Source organism: Paramisgurnus dabryanus, chromosome 4, assembly GCF_030506205.2.
Source record: "Paramisgurnus dabryanus chromosome 4, PD_genome_1.1, whole genome shotgun sequence".
Taxonomy (NCBI): Eukaryota; Metazoa; Chordata; class Actinopteri; order Cypriniformes; family Cobitidae; genus Paramisgurnus; species Paramisgurnus dabryanus.
Window position 1 is genome coordinate 22,745,715 of NC_133340.1, and position 15,084 is coordinate 22,760,798.

General features: G+C 38.4%; 1 long non-coding RNA gene across 1 annotated transcript; it reads right to left on the reverse strand.

Moving 5' to 3' along the window:
• Positions 1 to 4,802: 4,802 nt before the first annotated feature.
• LOC135785752 (uncharacterized) lies at positions 4,803 to 6,679 on the reverse strand. Its single transcript, XR_010546708.2, has 4 exons — positions 6,531 to 6,679; positions 6,284 to 6,346; positions 5,040 to 5,102; positions 4,803 to 4,889 (listed from the first exon to the last, which is right to left on the reverse strand). It is a non-coding gene; the product is annotated as an uncharacterized lncRNA (long non-coding RNA).
• Between the last annotated feature and the right edge of the window lie 8,405 nt (positions 6,680 to 15,084).

Consider the following 15,084-nt stretch of genomic DNA (forward strand, 5'->3'; position numbering starts at 1 on the left):
GTGAAACTTCAGGACTTATATATGTTAGAATCATCCACACCTTCGATATTACATCATATCATGACTAATATTTGAATGAAAGTTGCACCAGAAGAGGATGGGCCTTTTCTGATGAGTTCTGGATCTGCCCAAAGTTTTTCCCTTTATCTTCACTAATAATCTAATTTTGCATTTTTTCCTTGTGTTACTGTTATGAAATATTGATCTTGACAGCTTTGCTCATTTCAATGATCTTCCAGTTGTAAGTGATGTAAAATTTTAAGCTGCTTTGTTGCAAAAACCTTTTTAGGCAAGCAGAAACAAGTGTCTTTAAAATAACATTATACTCAAATTACTGAGGACATTCATTCATTTTCTGTTGTTAGTCATTCATTCTTCATTATTTCATTTACCGTAAAAGACAGATAATTACGGGAAGAACTGGAATCTATTCATTTCCTTACTGTCTTTTCTTTTGGGTGGAATAACAATTTACTGTAAAACGTTATAGTGATGTGCCAGGGAGGTTCCTGGTTAAATTTGGTTTCACCCAAAGTTTCTTTCTCCACTTTTGCAATATTGGACATTAGAGTTTGCCATTGTCATATAGAGTATATAAAGACACCTACACTTTCTAGTAACTGTCACAAATACAACGGTTGGATTGCAGTTCTACAAATGACAGACATCACAAACAAATGTAACAACAAATAAAATCTTTAGAGTCCTTCCCTTCCTGACTGGATCTACATTACTGTAAGGGTAGACCTGACAACTCACTATAAAGCGTTATTAAAAATACTTTGTATAATTGATGTTTTAAAAGAGTTAAAAAGAGTTTCTTTTTTTTATTTCTTCTGCATTTTTAAAAAATCTAAAAGCTTTTTCCCAGTTAGAAAACGTGTCTTTCTTCTGGTCTGAACAATTCTCTGGTTATATGTTTATCATAACATCTCAGTCAGTATCTATACTGGACTATGTGTTAAATGTTAAGGTCAAGAAACTTTACAATGTTTTTAAATCATTAGCAATATGATTTTTTACAATTTAAGTGGGACTTTGTGGCACATTTAAGTCTGGGTTAGACGTGTAGACTCATTATGCCTTAAATTACCCATTCCCAAAGACCAATTTAACAGTTAACACAAGCAGTTTGGCATTTTTTTCAGGCAGATGTCCATTTCATTTATTATTCAGCCGTTGACAACAACACTCATTCCAGAGGTAAAAGCATTTTGAGTTTCATTTTGTTGCATTGTTGCAAAGATTATTTGTAAAAATATTTTAATCTCTTATATCTAGCGATTTTCACGCACTGTAAGTTTAGATATGGTCACAAAAAACACTTTCCACAGGAAGAAAGTTTACACAAAGATCTTAACAGTTTTTTCTTAGACATCATTTACTTTATAGATCTAATACGAAATACAAATTTGCTAATGATTTGGGGCTGTGTTTAAAAATCAATTACTATGTTATAACTATGTACATTTCAGAACCTGGTGTTTTCTGGACTTGGTACCAATTACAATTAATGTTAACAAGGATGCTTTCAGTTCTGAAATAAACAGGATCTTCGTTTAAGTACAATGACCTCATATATAACAAAAGCTCAACTTACAATTGATTGCTTGATTCACCGCTTCTTTTAGTTAAAAATACATCACCGTAAAATGTAGTTTTATGTTACATTGTGTATTTTGAATTAATGTTTATAGCATAATATTCATGTCACATGTGTTATCATGATGGTGTTTTGTATTTGTGCATGACACTGAACGAATGACATCTCTACACGTACATGGCAATGCTCTACTGAAAAGCCACTGGCAGCATGTGGCTGTTCATTTTACCACCTATGTTGGCTGTATGTGTTATCAGTTAATGAAATACACATTGAATTGTACAGTATACAAAACTTTGCTGCTGTAAAATATTGTTAATGAAATGTCATTTTTAAAAACAACATGAAAATTTTTCAAAATGTATGGATGTAACTTTAACTAAAAGTTAATGTAACATGTCTTTACTGCTCCTTATGTAATATATAAAACATTCAAAAGAATAAGTACATTTAAAAAACAATGATAAATATTTTTTTATTATTAATAATCAAAATACATAATTATGCAATTTTAAAACAAATATAGAGTTGGCTAGTATGTCAGCAGTCTTAAATATCACATCTCATTGATCATATATTTTAAATAAATATATTAAATAAAAGCAAAAAAAAAAAAAACATTATACAGAAGATAGTCTTTTGCCTTGTATAATTATATTTGTAGAATAAAGTATAAGAACAAAATGCCCCAAACCCAACATTTTTCAGGCACAAATTCAACTACAAGAATATAATAAAATAATGTGGAACCTGAGCTACAATTTTTAAAAGTTTAAAAAAATGTAGTAACTAAATCTTATTGCAAATCCTTAATGTACACATTTAAATAAATTTTACACAAAAATCTTAATATTAGGAACATGCATAATAAATATTGGTCAACAAACTATTGATCTAGAAAGAAATGAATAACAGAACTAACCAAAGGTAGATGCAAAAACCAAAGGTAGATGCAAAAGACAGACACTCTTAAAGTAAACTGGTCCATGGTTCACTGATAACATAAACAGTTAAAAAGCAATACAAATATAGATAGAATTTGTGCTTTACATTCACAAACCTTTATGCTTTTGTATTTCCATTTCCTTTTTTCTTTGCAGCAGATGTCTGAGGGATAGGTGCCTTGTGTTTTTGAGCTGGAGTGTTGGGTTTTGAGTGGGATTGTTGGATTTTGGAGTTGGATTGTTGGGTTTTTGAGTAGGGTAGTTGTGTTTTGGAGTTGGGTTGTTGGGTTTTGCAGCAGGGTTGTTGGGTTTTTGAGTGGGGTTGTTGGGTTTTTCAGCTGGGTTGTTGAGTTTTGGAGTTGGATTGTTGGGTTTTGCAGCAGGGTTGTTGGGTTTTTGAGTGGGGTTGTTGGGTTTTGCAGCAGGGTTGTTGGGTTTTGGAGTTGGGTTGTTGGGTTTTGCAGCAGGGTTGTTGGGTTTTTGAGTGGGGTAGTTGTGTTTTGGAGTTGGTTTGTTGGATTTTTCAGCTGAGTTGTTGGGTTTTGGAGTTGGGTTGTTGGGTTTTGCGGCTGGGTTGTTGGGTTTTGGAGTTGGGTTGTTGGGTTTTTCAGCTGGGTTGTTGGGTTTTTGAGTGGGGTTGTTGGGTTTTGGAGTGGGGTTGTTGGGTTTTTGAGTGGGGTTGTTGGGTTTTGGAGTGGGGTTGTTGGGTTTTGGAGTGGGGTTGTTGGGTTTTTTAGCTGGGTTGTTGGGTTTTGGAGTTGGGTTGTTGGGTTTTGCAGCTGGATTGTTGGGTTTTTGAGTGGGGTTGTTGAGTTTTGGAGTTGGATTGTTGGGTTTTTGAGTGGGGTAGTTGTGTTTTGGAGTTAGGTTGTTGGGTTTTGCAGCAGGGTTGTTGGGTTTTTGAGTGGGGTTATTGGGTTTTTGGAGTTGGGTTGTTGGGTTTTGCAGCAGGGTTGTTGGGTTTTTGAGTGGGGTTGTTGGATTTTTTAGCTGGGTTGTTGGGTTTTGGAGTTGGGTTGTTGGGTTTTGCAGCTGGATTGTTGGGTTTTTGAGTGGGGTTGTTGAGTTTTGGAGTTGGGTTGTTGGGTTTTGGAGTGGGGTTGTTGGGTTTTGGAGTGGGGTTGTTGGGTTTTGGAGTGGGGTTGTTGGGTTTTGGAGTGGGGTTGTTGGGTTTTGGAGTGGGGTTTTTGGGTTTTGGAGTTGGGTTGTTGGGTTTTTCAGCTGGGTTGTTGGGTTTTTGAGTGGGGTTGTTGAGTTTTGGAGTGGGTTGTTGGGTTTTTCAGCTGGGTTGTTGGGTTTTTGAGTGGGGTTGTTGGGTTTTGGAGTGGGGTTGTTGGGTTTTTGAGTTGGGTTGTTGGGTTTTGGAGTTGGATTGTTGGGTTTTTGAGTGGGGTTGTTGAGTTTGGAGTTGGGTTGTTGGGTTTTTCAGCTGGGTTGTTGAGTTTTTGAGTGGGGTTGTTGGGTTTTTCAGCTGGGTTGTTAGGTTTTTGAGTGGCATTGTTGTGTTTTGGAGTTGGACTGTTGGGTTTTGCAGCTGGGTTATTGGGGTTTTGAGTGGGGTTGTTGGATTTTGGGAGTTGGGTTGTTGGGTTTTGCAGCTGGGTTGTTGGGTTTTTCAGTGGGGTTGTTGGATTTTGGAGTTGGATTGTTGGGTTTTTGAGTGGGGTAGTTGTGTTTTGGAGTTGGGTTGTTGGGTTTTGCAGCAGGGTTGTTGGGTTTTTGAGTTGGGTTGTTGGGTTTTGCAGCATGGTTGTTGGGTTTTTTTGTGGGGTTGTTGGGTTTTTCAGCTGGGTTGTTGGGTTTTTGAGTGGGGTTGTTGGATTTTGGAGTTGGGTTGTTGGGTTTTGCAGCTGGGTTGTTGGGTTTTTCAGTGGGGTTGTTGGATTTTGGAGTTGGATTGTTGGGTTTTTGAGTGGGGTAGTTGTGTTTTGGAGTTGGGTTGTTGGGTTTTGCAGCAGGGTTGTTGGGTTTTTGAGTTGGGTTGTTGGGTTTTGCAGCATGGTTGTTGGGTTTTTTAGTGGGGTTGTTGGGTTTTTCAGCTGGGTTGTTGGGTTTTGGAGTTGGGTTGTTGGGTTTTGGAGTTGGGTTGTTAAGTTTTGGAGTTGGGTTGTTGGGTTTTTCAGCTGGCTTGTTGGGTTTTTGAGCTGGGTTGTTGGGTTTTGGAGTTGGGTTGTTGGGTTTTTGAGTGGCGTTGTTGTGTTCTGGAGTTGGGTTGTTGGGTTTTGCAGCTGGATTGTTGGGTTTTGCAGCTGGGTTGTTGGGTTTTTCAGCTGGGTTCTTGGGTTTTGGAGTTGGGTTGTTACGACTTCTTGTGATGGCATTGACAGTGTAAAGACAAGGGGCTTGAGGTGAAAAGAGAAAGAAAGGGAATCAAGGTAATTCATCTCTTACCAGTAATCAAACCACAAAAACCAATGCAATGTTTTGTTATGTAAATGCAGAAAGAACCAGAGAAGAGAATATGAAAGAAAAGACTGAGCTCTGTTACTCACTACTGTAAATGTGACCAGCAGCATTTTTTTTGTCCTTTCCAGATGAATCTTTTTGATATTGACCTAGATAAAATAAATTACTGTGATTAAACATGCCAAATATGACATGGCAACATTTATTCCTTTATTCTTTGCAGCAGTTGTCTGCGGGATAGGTGCATTGGGTTTAGGAGTTGGGTTGTTGGGTTTTGGAGTTGGGTTGTTGGGTTTTGTAGTTGGGTTGTTGGGTTTTGGAGTTGGGTTGTGGGGTTTTGGAGTTGGGTTGTGGGGTTTTGGAGTTGGGCTGTTGGGTTTTTCAGCTGAGTTGTTGGGTTTTGGAGTGGGGTTGTTGGGGTTTGGAGTTGGGTTGTTGGGTTTTTCGGCTGGATTCTTGGGTTTTGGAGTTGGGTTGTTATGACTCCTTGTGGTGGCATTGACAGTGTAAAGACAAGGGGCTTGAGGTGAAAAGAGAAAGCAAAGAAATCAAGGTAATTAATCTATTACCAGCACATCATATCACAAAAAACAATGCAATGTTTTGTTCTGAAAATACGGAAAGAATCAGAGAAGAGAATATGAAACTAAACGTTATCCTGCATGTTCATGTGGAATGCTTAATTGCAAAATGGCATTGTAAGGACACAGACCGAATAAAATGAAAAAGCTGCTTTTTGAAACTCACGTCTAGCATTAGGATTTTTAGTGTTCATATGGACTTTCCTGGATGAATCCTCATAAGATTGACCTTGGTCAACCCAGTCTCACCCCATGGCGTCAATATTTGACGACACTTGACCATGCGTCAATATGTTGACACGGAGGGTATACCTTTCGCGTCACTTTTTGACGAACTGGGGACTTCAATACTATCAGGTACGCGAAATTCTCTTTCCTATTTTCTTACCATTTCCTACCATTTCCGCGTCGGTTTAGGGTTAGATTTACATAATGACATCCCTACCCAAACCTATCCCTAACCCCAATGTCAGTTGACAACTGTTTAATTTCGCGTACCTAATAGTATTGAAGTCCCCAGTTCGTCAAAAAGTGACGCGAAAGGTATACCCTCCGCGTCAACATATTGACGCATGGTCAAGTGTCGTCAAATATTGACGCCATGGGTGTGAGACTGTGTTGCCTTGGTAGAACAAGTAATTCATTTTATAAAATGTATGGATTTCATGTGAATTACAACATGGCATCCTTGAGACATACTGGGAAACAGAGGAGGAAATAGAAAAGAAGAGTCTGAGCTCTTTACTCACCGTTACCACTGTTGTCTTTAGCATTTTGTATGCCTTTGCTTGATCGACCCTTTTGAGATTGACCTTGGTGATAAAGATTATTTTGGTTAAATATTTTCCTGCCATTCATGTGTAATTCAACATGACATCCTTATATGTAACAGAAGAATCTAAGTTCTGTAACTGTTTTCTGCCTTTAATGTACAACATGGAATCCTTGAGACATTTTGGCAAGCAAAGGGGGAAATATAAAATATATGTTACTCACAGTTGTCTTCAGAATTATTTTTGTCTTCGCTGGATGAATCTTTTTCAGATTGACCTTCACTTCTTGTTGTGCCTAAAACAGGAGTTGTGCCGTGATGTGAGTTGGTGCTTACAGCAGATTGTGTGGTGGGGCTTGAGGTGGTGTTTACAGCAGATTCTATAGTGGAGCTTGAGGCAGATGTTGAGGTGTGGCTCGAGGAAGAACTTGTGCCATCAGAAAACCCTGTGGTTTTGGTGTGGTGCTGTAATCCTGAGCTAGTTGTATCACTTCTTGGTGTGCCCAAAACAAGGGTTTTACCATGGCCAGAGCTGGTGCTTACAGCAGATTCTGTGGTGGAGCTTGAGGCAGATTTTGAGGTGCGAATTGAGGAAGAACTTGTTCCATCAGACATACCTGAGGCTGTGGTGTGGTGCTGTGATCCTGAGCTAGTTGTATCATTTCTTGTTGTGCCCAAAACAGGGGTTTCACTGTGGCTTACAGCAGATTTTGTGGTGGTGCTTGAGGTGGTGCCTAAAACAGGGGTTGTGCTTTGGCCTGAGATGTTGCTTACAGCAGATTCCGTGGTGGGACTTGAAGCAGATTTTGACTTGTGGATTGAGGAAGAACTTGTGCCATCAGACACCCCTGAGGTTGTGGTTTGGTGCTGTGATCCTGAGCTAGTTGTATCACTTCTTGTTGTGCCCAAAACAGGGGTTTTACTGTGGCTTACAGCAGATTCTGTGGTGGTGCTTGAGCTGGTGGCTAAAACAGGGGTTGTGCTTTGGCCTGAGATGTTGCTTACAACAGATTCTGTGGTGGGACTTGAGGCAGTTTTTGAGTTATGGATCGAGGAAGAGCTTGTGCCATCAGACACACCTGAGGTTGTGGTGTGGTGCTGTGATCCTGAGCTAGTTGTAAAACGTCTTGTTGTGTCTAAAGCAGGTGTTTTACTGTGGCTGGAACTGGTGCTTACAGCAGATTCTGTTGTGGTTCTTGCGATGGTGCCTAAAACAGGGGTTGTGCTGTGGCTTGAGATGTTGCTTACAGCATATTCTGTGGTGGGACTTGAGGCAGATTCTGTTGTTTTGCTTGAGGAAGAACTTGTGCCATCAGACACCCCTGTTGTGGTGTGGTTCTGTGCTCCTGAGCTAGTTTGATCACTTCTTGTTGTGCCTACGACAGGAGTTGTGCTGTAGCTTGAGGTGGTGCTTACAGCAAATTCTTGGGTTGAGGTGTGGCTTGAAGAAGAGCTTGTGCCATCAGACACCCCTGATGCTGTGGTGGTGTGCTGTGAACCTGAACTTGTTTTATTACTTCTTGTTGTGCCTATAACAGGGGTTGTGTTGTGGCTTGTGGTGGTGCTTACAGTAAATTCTGTGGTGGGCCTTGAGGCAGAGGTTAAGGTGTGGCTTGAAGAAGAGCTTGTGCCATCAGACACCCCTGAGGTTGTGGTGTGGTGCTGTGATCCGGGGCTAGTTTTATCACTTCTTGATGTGCCTATAATAGGGGTTGTGTTGTGGCTTGAGGTGGTGCTTATAGCAGATTCTATGGTGGGGTTTGATGCAGAGGTTGAGCTGTGGCTTGAGGAAGAGCTTGTGCCATCAGACACTCCTGAGATTGTGTTGTGGTGTTGTGATCCAGAGTTAGTTGTATCACTTCTTGTTATTCCGTGGCTTTGGGTGTAGCTTTCTACAGTTTCTGTGGTGGGACTTGAGGTGGTGCTTACAGTAAATTCTGTGGTGGGGCTTGAGGCAGAGGTTAACATGTGGCTTGAGGAAGAGCTTGTGCCATCAGACTCCCTGGATGCTGTGGTGGTGTGCTGTGATCCTGTGCTAGTTTTATCACTTCTTGTTGTGCCTATAACAGGGGTTGTGCTGTGGGTTGAGGTGGTGCTTACAGCCGATTCTGTGATGGGACTTGAATCAGATGTTAAGGTGTGGCTTAAGGAAGAGCTTATGCCATCAGACTTTCCTGAGGTTGTGGTTTGGGGCTGTGATCCTGAGCTTGTTTTATCACTTCTTGTTGTGCCTAAAACAGGGGTTGTGCTTTGTCTTGAGGTGGTGCTTATAGCAGATTCTATGGTGGGGTTTGGTGCAGAGGTTGAGGTGTGGCTTGAGGAAGAGCTTGTGCCATCAGACACTCCTGATGCTGTGGTGGTGTGCTTTGATCCTGAGCTTGTTTTATTACTTATTGTTGTGCCTATAATAGGGGTTGTGTTGTGGCTTGTGGTGGTGGTGCTTATAGTAGATTCTGTGATGGGACTTGAATCAGATGTTAAGGTGTAGCTTGAGGAAGAGCTTATGCCATCAGACTTTCCTGAGGTTGTGGTGTGGTGCTGTGATCCTGAGCTTGCTTTATCACTTCTTGTTGTGCCTAAAACAGGGGTTGTGCTTTGTCTTGAGGTGGTGCTTATAGCAGATTCTATGGGGGGGTTTGATGCAGAGGTTGAGGTGTGGCTTGAGGAAGAGCTTGTGCCATCAGACACTCCTGATGCTGTGGTGGTGTGCTTTGATCCTGAGCTTGTTTTATTACTTCTTGTTGTGCCTATAACAGGGGTTGTGTTGTGGCTTGTGGTGGTGCTTACAGTAGATTCTGTGATGGGACTTGAATCAGATGTTAAGGTGTAGCTTGAGGAAGAGCTTATGCCATCAGACTTTCCTGAGGTTGTGGTGTGGTGCTGTGATCCTGAGCTTGTTTTATCACTTCTTGTTGTACCTAAAACAGGGGTTGTGCTGTGTCTTGAGATGGTGCTTATAGCAGATTCTATGGTTGGGTTTGATGCAGAGGTTAAGGTGTGGCTTGAGGAAGAGCTTGTGCCATCAGACACCCCTGGAATTGTGTTGTGGTGTTGTGATCCTGAGTTAGTTGTGTCACTTCTTCTTGTGCCGTGGCTTTGGGTGTAGCTTTCTACAGTTTCTGTGGTGGGGCTTGAGGCAAATGTTAGGGTGTTTGATGGAGAATTTGTAATTGGGCTTGGGGCAGTGGTAGTTTTGTCTTCCCTTGAGGAATTCTCAGAAGCTTTACCTTGGCGAAATAAAATAATTTAATTAAACCTTATGTAAGATACAACATGGCCTCCTGTTACACTCTGAGACATTTTTTTTCATTTCCACCTGAATGTGGTATGCCCACATTTAAAATCCCCTCATAAACACATACAGTTGAGTAAATGTAAAATTTTTATGTAATTTTACCGGAAACCCCTCCAAATTTTATAAAACACTGTTGAAAGTGCTAAACATGGATGTATGTGTTGTCAGCCCTCTAATAAACACAAAAATAAATAGGCGCTTTTTTATTGTTTGATTTTTTGATTTTTTTTTCAAAAGTCTGTATTTGAAAGTGTATAAACTCTGGCCCTGGAATAATACACTTTTTGCATTCTATTTCCACCTAAAACATTTGAAGTGTTTCCATACCCACATACAGTGAAATAAATGCAATATCTTTATCATTTTGTGACAAATATTATTATTTATGTTGTTCTTCATATGTCTTTAAAAGTTTATATTTCAGGCTCTCTGTGCTCTAGCAGACTGGAGACCGATCTGGTTGTTACCAGCAAATGGCAGTAATCACTCAAAAAAGAATGGTCTCTTTAGCTTGTTGTAGGCCAGAGTTATTCTAATTCAACTGAAGGGTGGGAAAATAGTTTTTTTTATATTATAAAACTTTGTTTTGTTTTGCACATACAATAAATAGCAAGGAATTATTCATGCACGCCACCAAAGAAAACACTGTAAATTGACAAATTCTGTAGAGGAAAACCTAAGGTAAAATATGATGTAGCATTTGTGGCTATCTATGCTATCTAAGGCAGTTCATGCTCAAGTTTCACTTGTAAGTTTACAAAAGACCATTTCTTACCTCTTTATTCATTTGACGATTGTTGGATATTTGATTTGATTCATTTGATATAAGACTTGCTCATGTTTGTCATATTAGAAAAATATTAAATATATGAATATTAAATAATAATAAAAAATTTGGGGGGGGGTAGTGTAAATTAAGTGTAAACAACTTTCTTACTGTAAGATATATGTCAAAGTGATGCATATCTGCAGAAATTAGACATTCTAAGCTTTTAAACAGTATCTCATATGGGGTACTGGATCAATGACAGACCATTACAAATTAAAATAATATTTCATATGAAGTCACAATATGTCATTTTGGACCCTGTACAGACATAGAAGGGCTTTTCACAATGGAAATAGTTAAGCTTTGGTTATTCTAAACCTAGGGTTAACCTCAGTACCGGGATATCTGTTTTATGATTCATACCGTTCACACCAGAGGTTAAGAGATCACCCTGGGTATTCATAATTTGATGTTAATGTTTTATTTGCGTATTTGTGCCAACAGTCATGAATAGATAAAGCAATGCTAATTGACTGAATTAAAATACCATGCTGCTTTAAAAAAAAAAACACTTGTCTTGCGCTTCCGCAACAATGACACAACAGGTCGCAACATAAATGTTTTAAGCCTTATTGGATGTCTTTTTACTCTAATTCAGGTGTTTTCAGTACACAGATCCTGATATGAGGTACGTGCCTTTCAGTCTCTGATTGACTGTGAGTTTCTAAGCATCGAGAGTCATAACATTCTAACTCTGCTTTGTTTTACACTGCACACATTTGGCAATGTGGGGTTAACCCCTCAAAGAATTGCTAACCCTGCTTCAGAGCAAAGTTTCATAACCCTATGTTAATTTCAGGTGTAACCCGCATCTAAATTATAAGTGTGAATCACTCCTTTGTTAAAAGCAGGGGTTACAGTAAAGAACCCAGGGTTAAGCGGCATGTGAAAAGCCTAAGAGAGAAACGAGTGAAGATGAAAGAAAAAGTTTTGCCCTGTTACTCACTGTCAGAGTTCTCATCAGAACTTTTGTCTTCACTGGATGAATCCATACTAGATTGACCTTTGTGAAATAAATTATTGTGATTTAACATCTCCCAGCATTTTATATTTTTTATATAGCATGACATGTTTAAGACTTAGTGACAAACAAAGGAGGGAATATGAAAGAAAAAGTTCTGATACTCACTACTGTCAGATCGCTCATCAGAACTTTGGTCTTCACTGGATGAATCCTTGCTAGATTGACCTTTGTGAAATAAATTAGTGTGATTAAACATTTTTCTGCATTTGTATGTGAAATAAAACATGGCAACATGACATTCTTAAAGCGATACTCCAGCCAAATATCAAAATTATCCCATGATTTATTCATCCTCAAGCAATCCGAGACACATAAGTCCATCATCTTTCAGACAAACACATTAGGGGTGATTTAAGTTGCTCTTCCAAACTTTATAATGGTATATAAAAAAGGAACCAGAGAACAATTTCTGACTTTAAACCCCAAAAAAGTCCAAGATGGCGTCATTACCGGAAGCTAGTTTTTACAATTTATAAAAATTGATATATGGAATTTTTTTTACAAAATCGCATCGATACCCACAGAAGACATTTATTAACCCATTGGAGTCGTGTGGATTATCTCTGTGAAGAATGAATGCACTATTTTGCGTTTAAAGTAAGAAGTTATTCCCTGATCCCTGTTTTCTACCATTATAATGCTTGGTGGAAGAACAAGGACATTTACTAAAATAACTCCAGATGTGTTCGTCTGAAAGATGATGGACATATGTATCTTGGTTTGCTTGAGGGTGAGTAAATTTGTTAGGAGTATCCCTTTAAGACAAAGAAAGAGAAAAAACAAAAAAAAAGGAATATGAAAGAGAAGACTGAGCTCTGTTACTCACTGCTATGACTGTGACTCTCAACACTTGTTGTGTCTTCACTGGATGAATCCATTTGACATTTACCTTGTCAAAACAGAAGATGGTAATTAACTTTTTATGTGACTATTGTGTGAAAAACATTGCTACACATACCCAAGACACCAAAAGAGCAGGAAATATGAAAGAAACTCACATTTGACAATGGTTTCGTCTAATAGATCTAAATAGAAATAGATTATTGAGATTAAACTTTAATCTGCATATCATGTCAAAAAACACAGAATCCTGAAAACACAGAGAGAAAACAGTAGGAAATATATACTCACATATAGCCTTATGATGTTGATGAAAATGTCGATGTCGATGTCCATTTGTTTTATGTTTCCTAGATGAATGTTTGTGAGAGTGACCTTGGTGAAAAAGATTATTGTGATTACAATTTTGATCGCATTTCTTACAAAATATAAAATAGCAATATAACTCTATTTAAGGTATACAGTATTCCACTCAATTTGTGGTATCTTCACAAAATAGCATAAAAACCAATTTACTTTTCATTTTCATGGTTGATATAGTGGAACTATCTTCCAAACTACTCAGTCTTACAAAAATACATACCTATAGTCACATAATTTTTTTAAGCTTTTTCGTGATACGGTCATGAATTTCCACATTTCCGCATTTCTGTTTATGTGTCATTGTCGCATTTTGGTTACTCAACTGCTTTTTCCTATTTTCAAACCATTGTCGCTTCGTCCGAAACCACCGCGAAAAGTACTACTTCGCCTTCGACGCAGCGTTGGTGTTTGCGTTAGGATGTCACTTTAAGTATTGGTTTATACAATTTTTTTTCTGATTTATATTTTTATATTTTCAGATTTTTAAACCATTGTCACCTGGCGTTAGGGTTAGAACTGGTTTTGGTAAGGATGTCTTTGAATGTATATCTAACCCTAAACTGAAGCAACAATCATGATAAAGAAATTTACGTGACTATAGGTATGTAATTTTGTGAGACTGTGCTGCTGACAAACTGTATGGTCTGCCACTCTGTATATTTAAAAAAACAACTAAAAACACCTCACTCACACGTTGAATGCTCACTCTATTAATAATAATATTAATAACAATAATAAGATTCTCTTCTCATTTTCTTTATTCAACTTTGGGACGTTTTTTGTTACACCTCCCATATTGTTACCTTCTAATAGCTTCATTGTTTTCCTTACTGTTATAAGTTGCTTTGAATAAAAGGAAAGGAAGTCATACACATTTGGGATGGCTAATTTTGAGAGATTTAGCATATTTTGGTTAACTATGCATTAAGACATAAACCCCATTCACACAGCACTTTGGTTCCAGAAAATTTCCATAAAATTGTCAAAGAAGCTTCTGGGAACACAAACACGTCCAGTAAATGTTCTGGGATCGCTCCTGTAAAGGGGACCCAACATTGACTTAACATTCACGGATAGCCCTTAATGTGAATGAAATGCAGAACAATGCCGTAAGGGGCGTGCCGTGGTGAGGACGCGTGTGCAATAACAACCAGAAGTTATGGTTCAGCTCTTTGACACAGGGATTTAAACACAAATCAAGATTCACAACTAAAAAAAAATGTTGGCAAACTGGAATAAAGTCAGGAAGCTCGCCATTATCTGCGCTGAAGCTGAGAACATTCACCAGCATGGCAGAACAGTGCATCATTTGCTCCATATGATCTTGATTTAAACAAAAATGCCTGCACCTGGTTTCTTGAGAGAGATAATTAGCAAACTTCAGATGCTGTGGAAAAAACTATAAATGCAGGACTTCATTGTCAATCATTGGCAGTGTGAATGAACCAAAAATCAAGCGATCGCGGACAAATCTCAAATTCATTTTCCGTAATCTCTGTGAGAAAAGGGCTAGAGAGAAACATAGGAGGGAATTAGAAAAGGTTGAAACTCACGTGTGGCCTTATGATGTCTAGCATTTGTTTGGTTTTTCCTGGATGTCTTTTTATCCGAGTAACCTTGGTGAAACATATTATTGTGATTACAATTTTTGTCTGCATTTCATGTAAAATATGACAAGGCAACATGGCATCCTTAAGACTTAGGCTGAGCTCTGTTACTCACTGCTGTCAGAATGATCATCAGAACTTGTTTTGTCTTCACTGGATGAATCCTTACTAGATTGACCTTTGTGAAATAAATGATTGTATTTACATTTTATCAGCATTTATTTTGTGTGAAATATAATCTGTCAAAATAGCATCTTTTAGACATAGTAACAAACAGAGAAGTGAATATGAAAGGAAAAGCTCATCTTTGTTACTCACTGCTGTCAAAGTGATCATCAGTTCTTGTTTCACTGGATGAATGCTTTCGAGACTGACCTTCATAAAATAAATGATTGTGTTTAAACTTTATTCTGCATATAATATCAAAAACAACAAGGCCATGTGACACAGATAGAAACATAGAAGGGAATATGAGAAGAAAAGATCCAACATCATTATTTGTTTAATATCTCTTAGCAAGGAAGTGGGAAATCTTCGTTTTCAAATATGGTTTAAATTAATTCAAAATATTTTAGCCTCAAGCTACTCAGTCTACCCACTTAAATAATAAGATAAGAAAAATAAATAAGAAAATATGAATGATATTATTTTTATTTAATTCATAGCTCAGACAAAATCCAACCCAGTCTCCTGAGGTTGCGTATAAATAGCACGAAGTGTAAAACTCGTGCAATACATACGCCAAATTCCACTTTGGCGTGCATATGATACGCAAGTCCTTCCCATTCACTTAAACGGGGCATCTTTTTTTGTCGTTTTA